This window comes from Stegodyphus dumicola, chromosome 11 (genome assembly GCF_044657685.1).
Source record: "Stegodyphus dumicola isolate Sdum_Otavi_A_Nest chromosome 11, ASM4465768v1".
In the NCBI taxonomy this organism is placed as follows: domain Eukaryota; kingdom Metazoa; phylum Arthropoda; class Arachnida; order Araneae; family Eresidae; genus Stegodyphus; species Stegodyphus dumicola.
In genome coordinates, this window is record NC_140778.1 from 88,451,615 (window position 1) to 88,466,866 (window position 15,252).

General features: G+C 36.1%; 1 protein-coding gene across 1 annotated transcript in view; it reads right to left on the reverse strand.

Moving 5' to 3' along the window:
• LOC118193650 (oncostatin-M-specific receptor subunit beta-like) overlaps positions 1 to 11,023 on the reverse strand; it is a 73,099-nt gene extending 62,076 nt beyond the window's left edge. The window contains exon 1 of the mRNA XM_085826464.1: positions 10,927 to 11,023. The gene's annotated coding sequence lies outside the window, so the exon portion shown is untranslated. The remainder of the gene's footprint in view (positions 1 to 10,926) is intronic.
• Between the last annotated feature and the right edge of the window lie 4,229 nt (positions 11,024 to 15,252).

The window sequence follows — 15,252 nt, forward strand, 5'->3', positions numbered from 1 at the left end:
TTCATAATCTCATCACTATACAACGCATCACATTTAATAATTAAAAAGAGTTATGTGATAAAAACGCCATAGGTTTCAGTGTTAAAATAAACCAGATCGTCCCTACTCTTTCTTGCCGACATGTCAGTGACGTGCGCCCCGCTCACTGGGATAGTCTATCTCTTATAAGGTCTATGGGTGGAACTAAAGTCTGCTGTTATTAACTCCGTTTTGCGGAATACTGCTCTTAAAAACACAGATTTTGTGAAATTTTAAGCACAGTATTATAAGAAATACTTGAAAATATGCTCATTTAATAACATATATGACTGAAGCTCCTCCAACGCTAGCTTTTAGTAACATCTAATGTAAAAGGCGTGGTCAGTAAAAAGTAACACAGGAAGACGGATCTGATTGTATCCCATCCCAAACATGTGCAAAGGAGTATCTCCATCATGCTCCATCATGATCATGCTCCATCATGCATAAGTCTTTGTAAATATCTAATATGTAATGTGGTCAGTAAAAAGTAACACAGGAAGACGGATCTGATTGTATCCCATCCCAAACATGTGCAAAGGAGTATCTCCATCATGCTCCATCATGATCATGCTCCATCATGCATAAGTCTTTGTAAATATCTAATATGTAATGTGGTCAGTAAAAAGTAACACAGGAAGACGGATCTGATTGTATCCCATCCCAAACATGTGCAAAGGAGTATCTCCATCATGCTCCATCATGATCATGCTCCATCATGCATAAGTCTTTGTAAATATCTAATATGTAATGTGGTCAGTAAAAAGTAACACAGGAAGACGGATCTGATTGTATCCCATCCCAAACATGTGCAAAGGAGTATCTCCATCATGCTCCATCATGATCATGCTCCATCATGCATAAGTCTTTGTAAATATCTAATATGTAATGTGGTCAGTAAAAAGTAACACAGGAAGACGGATCTGATTGTATCCCATCCCAAACATGTGCAAAGGAGTATCTCCATCATGATCATGCTCCATCATGCATAAGTCTTTGTAAATATCTAATATGTAATGTATTTAATTTGCCTTACTTTTTAGAAATAACATTCAAATGTTGCGAGTTAAATAGCGTAGGATTTAGCAAATGCCGTTATTTACTTTTAAATTTGGATAATACACCGCTGACTGAAAAATGTATGTGCACTTTCCTGAGTTTTCTATCTGCACAGGCAAATTGTATTCGTCTGTCCTTTATAGGGAATAAAGTGTTAACACCTAGTGAAACATTTATAATGATTTTTTTGCATCACTGACTCGATAAAAAAACGGTTTGGAAACCTGAGTTTAAAAGGCATTTATTATATCATTTAAGCTTCAGAATCAAAGTATTCAAGATTCACCAGAGTTAAAGGTAGAGATTTATTTATTTATTTATTTATTTTTTAATGAGACAGAAGGGAAAACAAAAATGTTTTACTTTAATGCTACTGTTTTTTTTTTTAGTCCAAAGGGATTTGAATCCCGAAGGACTATTAGTTTCGTTTTGGCATTTTGCGTCGGACTCATAAATGTCGGTTCACTTTTCAAACTGTTGCCACAGAATGTTAGAGTCCTGCATTATATTTGAAGAAATTAAATAATGAAAAATCTGCATAAATGTATCTATATTTCTCGTATTGTGATAAAACGGTACATAGAGTCATCGAATTTTGAATAACGTAATCCTTCAACGAATATGAGCACGTGGAAAACCAAATTTGAAATTTGAAATTTGTTTTATGATCGATTTCCTATTTTTTAAAACTTTGACGAATTTTTGATTAACAAACTCAAGGATTTCAAAGCGAGCAATGGCAACGTTGTGCAGAAAAAACATTTTTATCTCCAGCGCGTGAGTCTCTGTATCGGAAATTCTAAAGATATGCTCGTTTTAAAACTATTTTGCGATATTGCTGTTGCACTGGATCTTATGGTTTAAGTGCGAGGAACATGATATTTAATAAAGAAAGGTAACACACAAAATGTTAAAAAACGCCCCTTTAGACGTAATTTAAAATCTGAAACATTTCAGATTTTTTTTTTTTCAATTTATTGCCATTATTTTAGCAATATCGTAGTAACATTATTATGTAATACAATAAAAGGATTTCTTAAAAACAGCGAAGCGCATTTAGACACAGCTCAGAGAGAGGATTTCAACAGTAAAGCACATTTAGCTTAGAAAGCACACAAAAAAAAAGAAGAGTTCAGCACATTCGGCATACTAAGCGCATATCAATGTATTCTAACCTTCTTGATTTGTCCTATTACGATAATTTATATTTGAACGGAAAACAAACTTTGAATTCGTCCTCCAACTGAAAATATTTTGAAGGATACTTTAATGCATAGAATTTTACTTTATGTGGAGTTAAAATAATGTTCATTTCGAATGCCATTAGTTAAATTAATGGTGTTTCGAATACTAGAATGCTATGAAATAACTGATAACTAAATGATACATTTTATAAGTCTCTTTGCTTTTTAAAGTATGGACTCTACTATGCATGCATATAAGCTATACTATATACTATGCATGCGTAGCAATAAATATATTATAGAAAGAAGGAAGTATGCACTACCCCCTTAAAAAAAAAAAAAAAAAAAAAAAAAAAAAAAAAAATGTGCAGTGTACAGATAAAATTTTAGTGTAACTTATAATTTAGCTGGATTCTTATAGCATTAAGATCAGATAATCATCTCTAATATAATAATTTTATATGATAATAATGAATAGTAATAAAATGAATGTCGAAGAATGAACAGGAAATGTTATCGGTCTTGACAAGTAAAAATGTAAACAGGTTTCCCTTACACCTTGAGCCCACCAGTGGCCGAGCGGTAAAGTCGCTTAACACTGGTAGTTCGGTCCGAGGTTCGAATCCAACGAACGGGCTGGCTGCATGGGCGCTTTCGTGGTTTTTCCGCATGTGTAGCGTGATATCAAAAAAATATCATTTACATAAAGGTTAAAGATTGCGGGGGCGAGGAGACTTCCTTGAGCCACCCCAGCATAGATTGGGCGGGGAGAGGAGAATTCGTGGTTAACTCGCACGCGGAAACTGCGTCCGGTCAAGTACGAGTTAATAATTTTAATGAGATGAGCCGATAAACCAAGCCGCATGAACTTGTAAATAATCCCGTCATGCCAAGTCCTGTCAAAGGCTTTGGCCACGTCCAAATAGACAATACCAGTTTTCTCTCGCTTACGAAAGCCTTCATGAATGAATTCCACAACACGGAGTAATTGGTGTACCGTGGAGTGTTTAGGTCTGAAGCCGAATTGTTCCGGGATTAATAAATTTTGATCCCGACAGAATTCATTCAGGCGATTAAGTAAGACAAATTCATAGATCTTTGAGAGAGAGGATAACAGACTTATGGGTCTGTAATTGACGGGTAAGTTTAAATTTTGTCCCGGTTTTGGAATGGGGACGACTGCTGCAATTTTCCAACAGTCGGGAAAATAGCTTCTCCTGAGCATTAAATTTATAAGTACCGTGATCCAAACGATAAACATTGGGGGGGGGGAAGTTTTTGATCATGCGATTCGAAATAGAATCTATGCCGGGTGCCTTGTTAGGTTTCAATTTATCTATGAAAACCATAACTTCAGTAGGGTCCGTTGGTCTGAGTTCAGTTGTGATAGATTGTGTTAAAAAATCTTTAACCCGTGCTTGTATGCGCCCCTGTGTAACCGGGCGGTTACAGTAGGAGTCGTGATTTGGTGTGAATTGAGTTTCAAGGCTGTCAGCTATGACATCAGCCTTTTCTGAGTCAGTGTAGGCCATCTGTGCGCCATCGGCCGTTTGAAGGGGCGGAATAAGTTCTTTATGTTTGTGTAATCGGGCGGCTGCGGGCCAAATCGATTTGTCTTCAGTCGTTACGGACTCAATGTATGTTTTCCACTCCGCTTGTTTTATTAAGCGGGTTTCGGTCCTTATCTCATTCTGTAGCTTGCGAAACTGGGCACGGATATTGGGATCTCGTGTCCTTTGCCAAATTCTTCACAAGTAGTTCCGCTGCTTAATTTTGAATTTAGTCTCAGGTGGGAGCCTAGAACCTGGGTGTTTACGTGGTTTTGAAGCCGCAGCTCTCGCTTCTTTCAGTAAAGACTCCAAACTTTTGATATGCCTGTCAAAGTCCGAATTGCTGGAAATTTTGATGGGAGGGAGTGAAGTTTTTTCCAAAATAAATCTAAAGTCGTCCCAATTTGTTGAGACTTGCTCCTCTAATTTTGAGTATCGATTTTGATTATCTAGGGTTATCAAAACGGGGTAGTGATCAGAGTCCAATTCCTGAATCACTTTTATCTCATGCCGAAAAAATATATTATAAAAGGCAGCCAGATCAAAAACTGCAGGGGACCCTCTTACAAGGTAAAAAGTCGGGAGGGTAGGAGCTATGATCTGAGCATGGTTACTCTGGCACCATGAATTTAGGCTAATATCATACCTGTTAATATTTGAACAAAACCATGCGGTATGGAGTGAATTTAGATCACCAGCAATAATTAGGTGATTTGAAACATTCAAAAGTTTATCAAAATCACTCACAGGAAAAGCTGGCCTTCCACGTGCTGCTGACTGTGGAGGCAAATAAGCTGAGACTATTGTCAGCGGGGAGGAATTTTGAAGGAAAATTTTGATAATTTTCGCTTCCAAAAAAATTTTAATCTGGGGACGGTATCATGTGGTCCTTTAACGAACGCTTCACATAGATACAAGTGCCACCACTGGGATTTCTGCCCTGTGACACCCTGTCAGTACAGTAAATGTCATAATTCCCAATTTTGGGAGTATTCCCTGGGGTAAGGTGAGTCTCTTGGACTAAAAACACGTCAATATCGTGCTCTACTACAAAATCACGAACTTCGTGAATTTTAGATGTCAATCCATTGGCATTCCACGTGCAAATGGTCAGTTCTCTGGTGGTGTTTGAACTGTTATTAATAAAATTGAATTTTAGGCCGTTAATAGAGGTTCATCACTGAAAAACAGAAGACATGGGTCTAAAAATGCCGAATTAAGTTGAAAGCTCAACATAGCTTTCATAAATATAAAATGCCCTCATTAAAGCATCTGCTTGCCTGAGTTTAGGCATTGCTTTTTTGAAGGCAAGGAGCAGAATATGCTTGTCTACCGCTGGGTCGCGGGATATTTCAATTAAGCATTTTAGTGTAGATGAAAAGACATCGTCGGAATCATTGCTACACTCTGTTGTGGCTGACACTGCTGAACATTCTGCAGCCGGCAGTCTTGGATTCGTGGATTTGAATCCGTGCTCGGTGGTGTTCTTCACCATCTGTGCATAAGATGGTGAACTGACGTTGCTTGGGGGAGCAGGCATGTGACGTCTTGTCTCAGCGGTTGCTGTGGGCTTAGAAGAACCCTGCGGGGGGGGCTGTCTGTGCAGCTGCCCTAGTCTTAGGTGTGGAATTTTTGCCACGAGCCCGTTTGTTACCTGGGTAGCGGGGACAAGATTTGTATGATGCAGGATGATCTCCACCGCAGTTGCAGCAAGTGGCAGGTACATCTAATCCTTTGGTACACTCTCGTGCCCAAAGGGGTCCAAAGCACCTGACACAACGGGTTGGAAGTGTGCAGAGTTCCGAAGAATGGATAAAGCCCTGGCACCGAAAGCACTGAGTAGGGCCCTTGCCGCAGCGGTAACGCTCAATGCTGATCTCTGTGCCTCACATGTCAGTGACGGCAAACAGATGATCGAGAAAGAGGTGTGGGATGACTTGTAAATAAACAAGTGGCATTGGATGTCTGGAGCCAGGCTGAGTAAGCCGAACGATGCGATGCACTTTAAATCCCATGGCCTCAACTTCCTCTTTGATGTCCCCGACGTCTGTTTCAACAGGGAGGCCTCTGATAACAATTTTGACTGGCCGGTCCTGCTTGAGATCGAAAGTTTTGAACTGGATGCCGGCTTGCTTCATCCAGCGGGTGACCTCCCTGAACTCCAGCTCTGTTTGTACAAAAATTTTGAGATAGGGTCCAGGCAGGATGCTCCGTAAATTAGGGGCAATTTCTCTCATGAAAGACACTTGTGTCTTCCAGTTCTTGCTGCTTTTGAGATGAATTGCCGGAATCTCAGGATGCGGTGGGGGGGGATACGTTCCGTGCCTGCTCGGAATTAACTCCCTCAGTGACGCTCTCATTACTCTTTTCAACTTCATTTTTATCATCATTGATAATTGAATTTCTAATTCGCTCATATTTATTCACAATCCTCTCCTTTTTAGGAGTAGCATCTTTTGAATTGCCTGATAATTTTGAATTTTGAATAGTAGCATTTACATTGTAATGTATTTTGCAGTAATTTACAAAACAGACAATCTTCTTAGTAGAACATAAATTTTATTTCTAGTTCTCGGTGATAGACAAATTTTATACAATTCTTAAGTGGCAAAATTTTCATCCTACTCCTAGCTGTAAAATCTTCAGAATCCTAATCTTTATTTAACAATATCACAATATCTCTCGTTGCTGAGTAACGGTTTGATACAAATATGGCGTTGCCACTTCAAAAATAATTATACTTATTTATTAAATAACAAGATATTACAACCTCTCCCCCCTCCAGATAAACTTTAATTTATATTTTTATAAATTAAAGTTTACGGTTTTTTTTCCTTCTCAAAACAACAATATTAGCACAATACAGAATTTAAATACAAGATATAACATAATAAGATACACTGAGGAAGAGAGGAAGGAACAAAATATTTTTTTATCTACATAGAGAAACAAATTATTTAATCAGGCCAGGGAGTACGACTTAATGCGTCTACATTTTTATGGTTTTTACCACTTCGATGAATGATCGTGTAATTGTAGGGTTGTAGTACTAGTGCCCATCTCATAAGTCGTGGATTTAGACTCACATTATTTTTGAGCCAAACTAAGGGATTATGATCGGTCATGATGAGGAATTTAGTATGCCCGTCTAAATAACATTGAAGTTTCTTTACAGCAAATATTATGGCGGCGCATTCCTTTTCTGTGGTACAGTACTTTTTTTCAGTTTCTGTAAACTTCTTACTGAGGTATAATACTGGATGTTCATTGTCTCGTTCATCTTTTTGAGATAAAATGACACCCATACCAGAGTTTGACGCATCAGTTTGCAAAATAAACTCAAATGATCTCATCCTTTAGCTCCTCAAATGCTTTTGTGCATTCTTCTGTCCAATTTATTTTCCTTTTCACCAACAATCCATTTTCTTTTACTTTGAAATCATTTGTCTTGCTGGAATTTTCATTTTTAGCTTCGTTAAGCAATGACGCTAGATCTCTGCGTTGATGCTGAGATTCAATTAATTCCTTTGAATTAACATTAATCACCTTCTTAAGTTCCTTGTCTTCCTCATCAGCTTGAGGTAAAATATCTTCGTTAGTTTCAATAAACTTCAGTTCTTCTAGTTTCCCCATTTCAATTTCTCTGCTTCGATCATCTTCATGAGATCTTTTTACTTGAGATCGTGTCAAAACTGCATTTATTTTTTCTAAATTTAAGAATGATTTACTTTTGGACAATTGGGCAGTTTTGTTACCCAATACATATCTGCCTGGATCATTTGTAACAACAGCTGCCTTTGTCTTTATATGACCAAGTTCGCAATTAATTTCCACTTCCGCTAACGGTAGACACACTAAATGGTCATTTAAAAGATATTGTACCCAGACATGTTCTCCAGTCATTTTTGCGTTATCAATGTATTTCCGAGAAATAACATCAACAGTGGCTCCTGTGTCTCGAAGAATAGGCATTTCATGCCCATTAACTAAACCGTTAATTGTATATGTCTCTAACAAATCATCATTCGAAGATACGCAATTTACCTTTTCATTTGGTTTTAAGCGAGGACACTGAGGCTTAAAATGTTCGTATGATCCACACTCGAAACAACGTGGTCGATACCTTTTGTCATATAAATTTTCTTGGTTCTTGTTTTGAAATTGACTTCTTTGTCGGTGATCTTTCTGGTATTTTGAATCGTCCCATTTATCAGAATGCTTAAAATGAGGCGGATGCTCTATTTTTTTTTCACAAAATTATCATAACGCGGTTTAAATGATCCTTTGTTAAATTTCTCAGTCTGATTGGTAGAAAATTTCGGTTTTATTGTTTTTCTCACATCTTCAAAATCTTCAATTTTCTTAACCATTTCAGTAGGTGAAATGATGGTTGTCCATTGATCCATAAAATGTTCTTTGAAATCAGGAGAAGTATGCTTTTTTATTTGATCAACCTGCATGAGATCTTTTAGCTGTTCAAAAGTTTTAATGTTCAATCCGTTAAGCCATCCTTCTAAATAATTTTTTAATTCATAGTAGAAATCATACCAAGTACTTTCAGTAGATTTTTGGTGTTTATTAAATAGTTGTCGAAATTTTTCGCAGTCAATTTAAATCGTTGTAACAGTAAAGTTTTTACATATTCATACTTTTTCGCGTCCTCTTCTGGTTCTCTAGCAATAAGCTGAACAATGTCAGGAGGCAGTAATGAAATAAGTTGAGTCACTTGATTTTCAGCAGGTATATTCATTATTTTAGCTTGACGCTCAAATAACACCAGGAATAAACTTATTTCATCTTCTTTAGGGTTGAAACGTGGCATGACATCGTGAATTCTGATTTTTAAAGGCTGCTCAGGTAACTGCGTAGTTTCTGCCGGCTGTGCTGTGGCAGCCATTGCTTCCAGCTGAAGTTTCTGTAGCTCAAAGGCTCTAATTCGCTCTTCTCTTTCAAGCTCTTCTTTTCTTTCTTCTCTTTCGCGTTCCCTTTCTCTTTCTTCTCTTTCGCGTTCCTTTTCTCTTTCTTCTCTTTCGCGTTCCCTTTCTCTTTCTTCGCTTTCGCGTTCCTTTTCTCTTTCTTCGCTTTCGCGTTCTTCTCTTCTTTCTCTTTCGTGTTCTTTTTCTCTTTCTTCCCTTTCGCGTTCCTTTTCTCTTTCTTCTCTTCTTTCTCTTTCGAGTTCCTTTTCTCTTTCTCTTTCTTCTCTTTCGTATTCTTCTTTTCGTTCCCTTTCTTCTCTAATTGCAGCCAGTAGTTCTCGAGTAAACTCCTCATCATAATCGGGACTTTCAGTAATCAGTTTATGCAACTGAGCAATCTTAAATTCAGGTTTCACGGTTAAACCTAACTCTTCTGCTAGTACTTTTAAATCCTGTTTTTTACTCCTAGCTAAGAATGACATGTTGACACAAATTACTTTTAATAGGCTTCGTTTTGAAATTCAATCTAAAAGCTCGTACTTGTGTTAAAAATATATAATTTCTGGCGAGATTTAATTTCTCGAATACGAAATTCACACTAACCAATTGGAGAGAATTATTTACACAACTTTGCCAGGTTGGCATAAAATAATTTAATACTACGTCGGGTTGACGTTTTAACTCACTATTCACAAGCCTCGTTAGCTCTAACTATATAAACACCTTTGCCAGTTAGGCAATACAATGGAATTTTACCAACGTCAGTTTGACGATTTTACTATCTATCTCCACGCCTGGTTGGCTATAACAAAAACAATTTTTGCCAGTTTGGCAATACAACTTTTAGAATATACAATCTGTAATACGTCGGGATGACGGATGACGTTACTATCTATCACACGCCTGGATGGCGAGAACTAAGAAAAAAACTTTTGCCAATTCTGCAGTATAATCAAATCACACTACGTCAATTTGACGTTGCTACTTATTTTCCACGCGCCTGCTTGGCAACAAATTCAAAATTCAGCTAGCAGTTCTTTTTTTTTTTTTTTTATTATTATTATTTTTTTTTTATAAACGCCGGGATGGCTTCCACATATCAATTATCAACATAAAATTCAATACAAATAAAAGTAAAGCATAAATAATAGTTTCAAAATACTTCTTTACCACAAATACCAATTATAAATTTAAGCTGAATATTTTTAGCGTTAGTTATTTTAAACAAAATCTTACACGATAAACTATAATTCTGAAACAAAGTATTAAAATTCAATAAAAGCCTTTTTAAGAAAACCAAAAGTTAATCTTATCTTCAGAGATCAGCAGTATCCTATTTTTGACAGTTTTTGCTCAGACGCAAGTTACAGAAGCACAGAAGATAATCTTTGAATGATCCGCTTCAAATCTTGCTTTAAAACGGCAGACTTCTTACACCCATTTATCCTTGAAATAAACAAACTCGGCAATTGGTATTAGCAAACTTGTTCAAAAAAATTCAGCAAATTTCTGGGATTAGGAGACCAGCACCATCAAAATTGATAATTGCACTCCTAATTTCCAGTATCTCGGTGGAACCTCCAATTTATTATGATTGTAATGTATTTTGCAGTAATTTACAAAACAGACAGTCTTCTTAGTAGAACATAAATTTTATTTCTAGTTCTCGGTGATAGACAAATTTTATACAATTCTTAAGTGGCAAAATTTTCATCCTACTCCTAGCTGTAAAATCTTCAGAATCCTAATCTTTATTTAACAATATCACAATATCTCTCGTTGCTGAGTAACGGTTTGATACAAATATGGCGTTGCCACTTCAAAAATAATTATACTTATTTATTAAATAACAAGATATTACAACATCTTTACTGTTGTTTGCCAAATCGTCTTTAGTAAGATCCACAATAGGCGCCTTCCCTTGCTTTCGAGCCGCAGGGGTGACAAACCAGTCAGAGTCTATTGTCTGCGTCTTTCGCTTCCACGATGACGTAGACTGGACCGGTTTCCTCCGCACCTCGTGCGTGGGAATAGATGCCTCTTGCTTGCGAGGATCTTCTGTGGATTGAGCGGCAGCCATCTTGGCTAAGCGCTCGCTCTCCAATATATTTAAGAATTCTTCTCTGGTCGAGGGAAGGTGGAAAATAGGAACATCAAGAGCATTTGCAATGTTATTAATTTTGTGAAAAAGTTACTTACCCGCCCGGTCGAGCTGGTCGTATCCATTTTGATCCAGTGGCGTTGGCGTCTTTTTCATGAAGCTCTTCTGTCTCTGAACTGCCTCAAATCGTGGCCTTCGAGAAACAAGGCCGTCCAGCTCTCTCGTGACGTCACCGTATGGAGTGCGAAGAAACCTTTCTTCTCCACTGAAAGCGAGCGATTCCACAGCGCGCTTATTTATTAGTAAAAGCTAATTTTATGTTATTCCGATGTAAAGTAAACAGGAAATTATTAAATAAGTTATACTATCTTAGCATTTATTAAATATCATGCTTTAAGACTTCAGGTATCTGAGCTTATTTTTCTTAACGCTTGATAAAAATTTTTACCTGGGTGATAAATAATTATTTATTTCAATCCCATTTTACTTTCTATAGTTTGGATAAACTTTTCAACACTTAAACGCTATAACGCAAAAATGTTATGCTTTCGAAATGAAAATACTGCACATTATTTTTCATTTATAGATAAAAATGAAAACTATGAATAAAAAGAGCATTTTACAAGAACCCGATTTTTCTTTACAGCCTTTTCTAAGTAGTACATAATTTTGTTCAGTATGGCGATAAGATAAAAGAACGAGCATTTTCGGTTATTACATTTATTTTTTTAAAACAAAATCTAGTGTAAAAAAGGTCTTTTACAATAAACTAAATATTAAAAAAGGCATAGTTCATCATTTATTTATTGGTATAAATAATTTAAAATGTAATTTTTTATGATAATTTTTAATGCCAGCATTATTTTAAAATGGTGTTACTGAAAAAATCCTGTTCATAAAAATAATTATTGAACTTACAGTGAGCAATATTCTTATAGAATAGAATCAAATAGAATTCTTATAGAATCAAAACCAAAAATCTATTTTAAACTTTCACAGAAAATTACTTTAGTTTTGTCGGCTGTTTTTATTAAATAATATTTTGATTAAGATATGAATTCTTACTATTATCTGAATTACTCTTTAGCAAAATCTTGATATATCCACATTAAAATTTATGAAAATAATAATTAATTTTCGAGCTCTCTAGATTGAAAGTTGTGCCTGTAACTATGTGCGAGTTTTGATATAACTTTTTTAAAACGGACACACTACAGAATTATAAATTACATTTTGAATTTGCAAGGTAGTTAGCCGAGGTTCCCACATCTCGTTACCGAAGTACACGTGGTAGAGCCTATATCATATCAGGGAAAGTGCAATGACAGTATAGGATACCGGACGTCCCTTGCACAAGCACTTCATCCCCCCCCAGTATATATTATCTTTTTAATTATTTATTCTGTTGCATCTATTTGAAACACCATATATTTTATAGCTCTTCCAAAATTTATCATTGCGCTAAAGTGTGAAGTTTTCTTTTTTTTGTTAGTGGCTCGTTATCTTGAATTTTTGTCATCTTTTTTTTAACGGACTGTTGTTGCAATAAATCATTTCTTTTCTTACAATAGTTATTGAGCATTGCATTTGTTGATGACCAAATTATCATTTTTAGAGCTTTTTCAAACATATGCCCATTTTCACAACAATCTTGTTTTTCTAAAAACTGTTCCTTCATTAGATATTCTGATGTTACATTAAATGCTGCTTTCCGTTGATCTTGAACTTTCCAAAATTCATTTTCGAAATCTGAACACAGTTTTTGAATTATGATATAATTATAGAAAACAACATTTACTACATACTTTGACGGATAAAAGAGTTTACAACGGTCTAACATTTTGCAAAAACTGAAACTTTCATCAAATGCTAATTCTTTTTTTAAAGAAAGGTAGTCTTCACAAAATGAGCATTGTAATTTTTTAAGAACACTCCTAACACAGTATCCTCCTAAATATACGGACACAGGCAAATAACTTTCAGCTGCTGCTATGTCTTCATCAGATATAAATATTGATTCAGAAGTCAAACAACAAAAATCAGCGTTAATTCCCAAAATTTTCACAGGACTAGTTTCGATGGTTTTACCGAACCATCATCTTCAGCTGCAAAACCGCAAATGAACAAGATAGGAAATAATGTTTAGATAAGATAAGAAAGCCTGGACAAGAATAAGCAAGTGGCGCCATCTGTTGGCGAAACCAGAACTAAAACATAATTTCTCTAAAAGCCGAAGGCAAATTTGGATTGGAATTAGGATCGTTAACTAGAACAGAAAGATTTTTATGAATGTTAAATGCCTCTAGAAAATCCAGTTCTCCAATGGAAGATGTTTTTTGAATAATTTTGGCAGCAGAAAAATTGAAAGTGTGATTTTCGGACCAACAATGTTGAGCAACAGAAGACTTCTGTGTTTCCTTTTTAACATATGCCTCATGTTCTTTGACGCGAAATTTTAAGGCTCTCTTAGTTTGGCAAATGTAAATTAAACCGCACTGGCAAGGAATCCTATAAATACCCTAGGAATTCATATCCGGAATGGGGTCCTTGAGTATAGATGTTGGAATTTTATTGATGGGAGAGTAAACAACCCGAAAGTTAAATTTCTGCAAAATATGTGCAACTTTATAGCTAATTGATGGAAAGAAGGGAATGACAACAGAATTTTTATAATCTCCTAAAATAAGAGTGTGGCTTTTAGTGTGTTGAGTTGAGAATTTTTTAACTGCTTGATTAATAATGTTGGGTGGAAAGCCCCTGTCAATAGCTATTGCTTTTAAATAATTTAGTTCTTCATCAAGGGCTAGTTTGGAGGAGCAAACTTGAAGAGCACGGAAAACATAGGAATAAAATGAAGCTAACTTTTGTTTAGTCGGATGACATGATTTAAAGTGTGGTGGAAGGCAAACCGATGAAGGTTTACGGTAAACTGTAGTACTGAAGTTGGATGTGTTACGTGTGACCAGAATGTCGAGAAAGAGGGAGAGAATTGCAAGTCTCAAGTTCAAAAGTGAACTGAATAGCAGGATCAATAGAATTCATTGTTGAAAGAACTCTATTTAAATCATCTTTATTACCTTCAAACAGGGTAAAAGTATCGTCTACGTAGCGGAACCATGCCGGGAAGTTTAAAGTTTCAAACAATTTTGATTCATAATAATGCATGTAGATATCAGCCAGGATGGGACTGAGGGGGCTTCCCATGGCTAATCCCTCAGATTGCTTGTAATATTTATTTTGGAAAACAAAATGTGTTTGTTTCAAACAGAGTTGAGTGAGAGAAATTAGCTCATCAATTTCGATGCAAGAGAAATGAAATTCGCGAAGTCTGGTTTCTAGACATCTTAATGCACCCTCCATTGGGACATTGGTGAATAATGATTTTACATCAAATGAAACCATGAGTAAATTACGAGGAGAAATGTTTTTAACCTTTTTTACAAACTCTATTGAATTTTTTATGGTGTAAATGTTATTGTCTAATAGAGTGGAAAATCTAGAAACTAAATATTTAGCTAATGGATACGAGGCAGTACCTAAATTTGATACAATAGGGCGGAAAGGAATACCATTTTTATGAATTTTGGGAACAGCATATAATCTGGCACAATTCGCAACAGATGGGATAAGCGAATGTTTTAAGTTGCTTGAAATGATTTGCGAAGATTTGATCGCAGTTTTTATTTTGGATAAGTCCGAAGGTGAAGGATCTTTAGGGATCGGATTATATGGTCCTTCGTTTAAGAGTTTAGTGACACCATCGATGTAAGTGTTCTTATCCACGACGACTATCTGGCCACCTTTGTCGGCCTTTGAAATGACAATATCCGGGTTAGAATGAATCTCGCGCATTGTAGCTCTTTCTCTCGCAGTTAGATTTGGTTTCAAAGGTTTATTATTGAATTTCACATTATGAGCGATAAGATGCGTAATCATTTCTTTCTGTGAATCTGAAACTTTACTTCTCTACTACTATAATTTTAACTTCTCACAAACCTGTAAACCCTCGATTCCAAAGATTTTGGCTCCTATCGAAAAAGCTTTCAAGTTCAGTAAAGTTTCAGATTCACAGAAAGAAATGATTAGGCATCTTACCGCTCATAATGTGAAATTCAATAATAAACCTTTAAAACCAAATCTAACTGCGAGAGAAAGAGCTACAATGCGCGAGATTCATTCTAACCCGGATATTGTCATTTCAAAGGCCGACAAAGGTGGCCAGATAGTCGTCATGGATAAGAACACTTACATCGATGGTGTCACTAAACTCTTAAACGAAGGACCATATAATCCGATCCCTAAAGATCCTTCACCTTCGGACTTATCCAAAATAAAAACTGCGATCAAATCTTCGCAAATCATTTCAAGCAACTTAAAACATTCGCTTATCCCATCTGTTGCGAATTGTGCCAGATTATATGCTC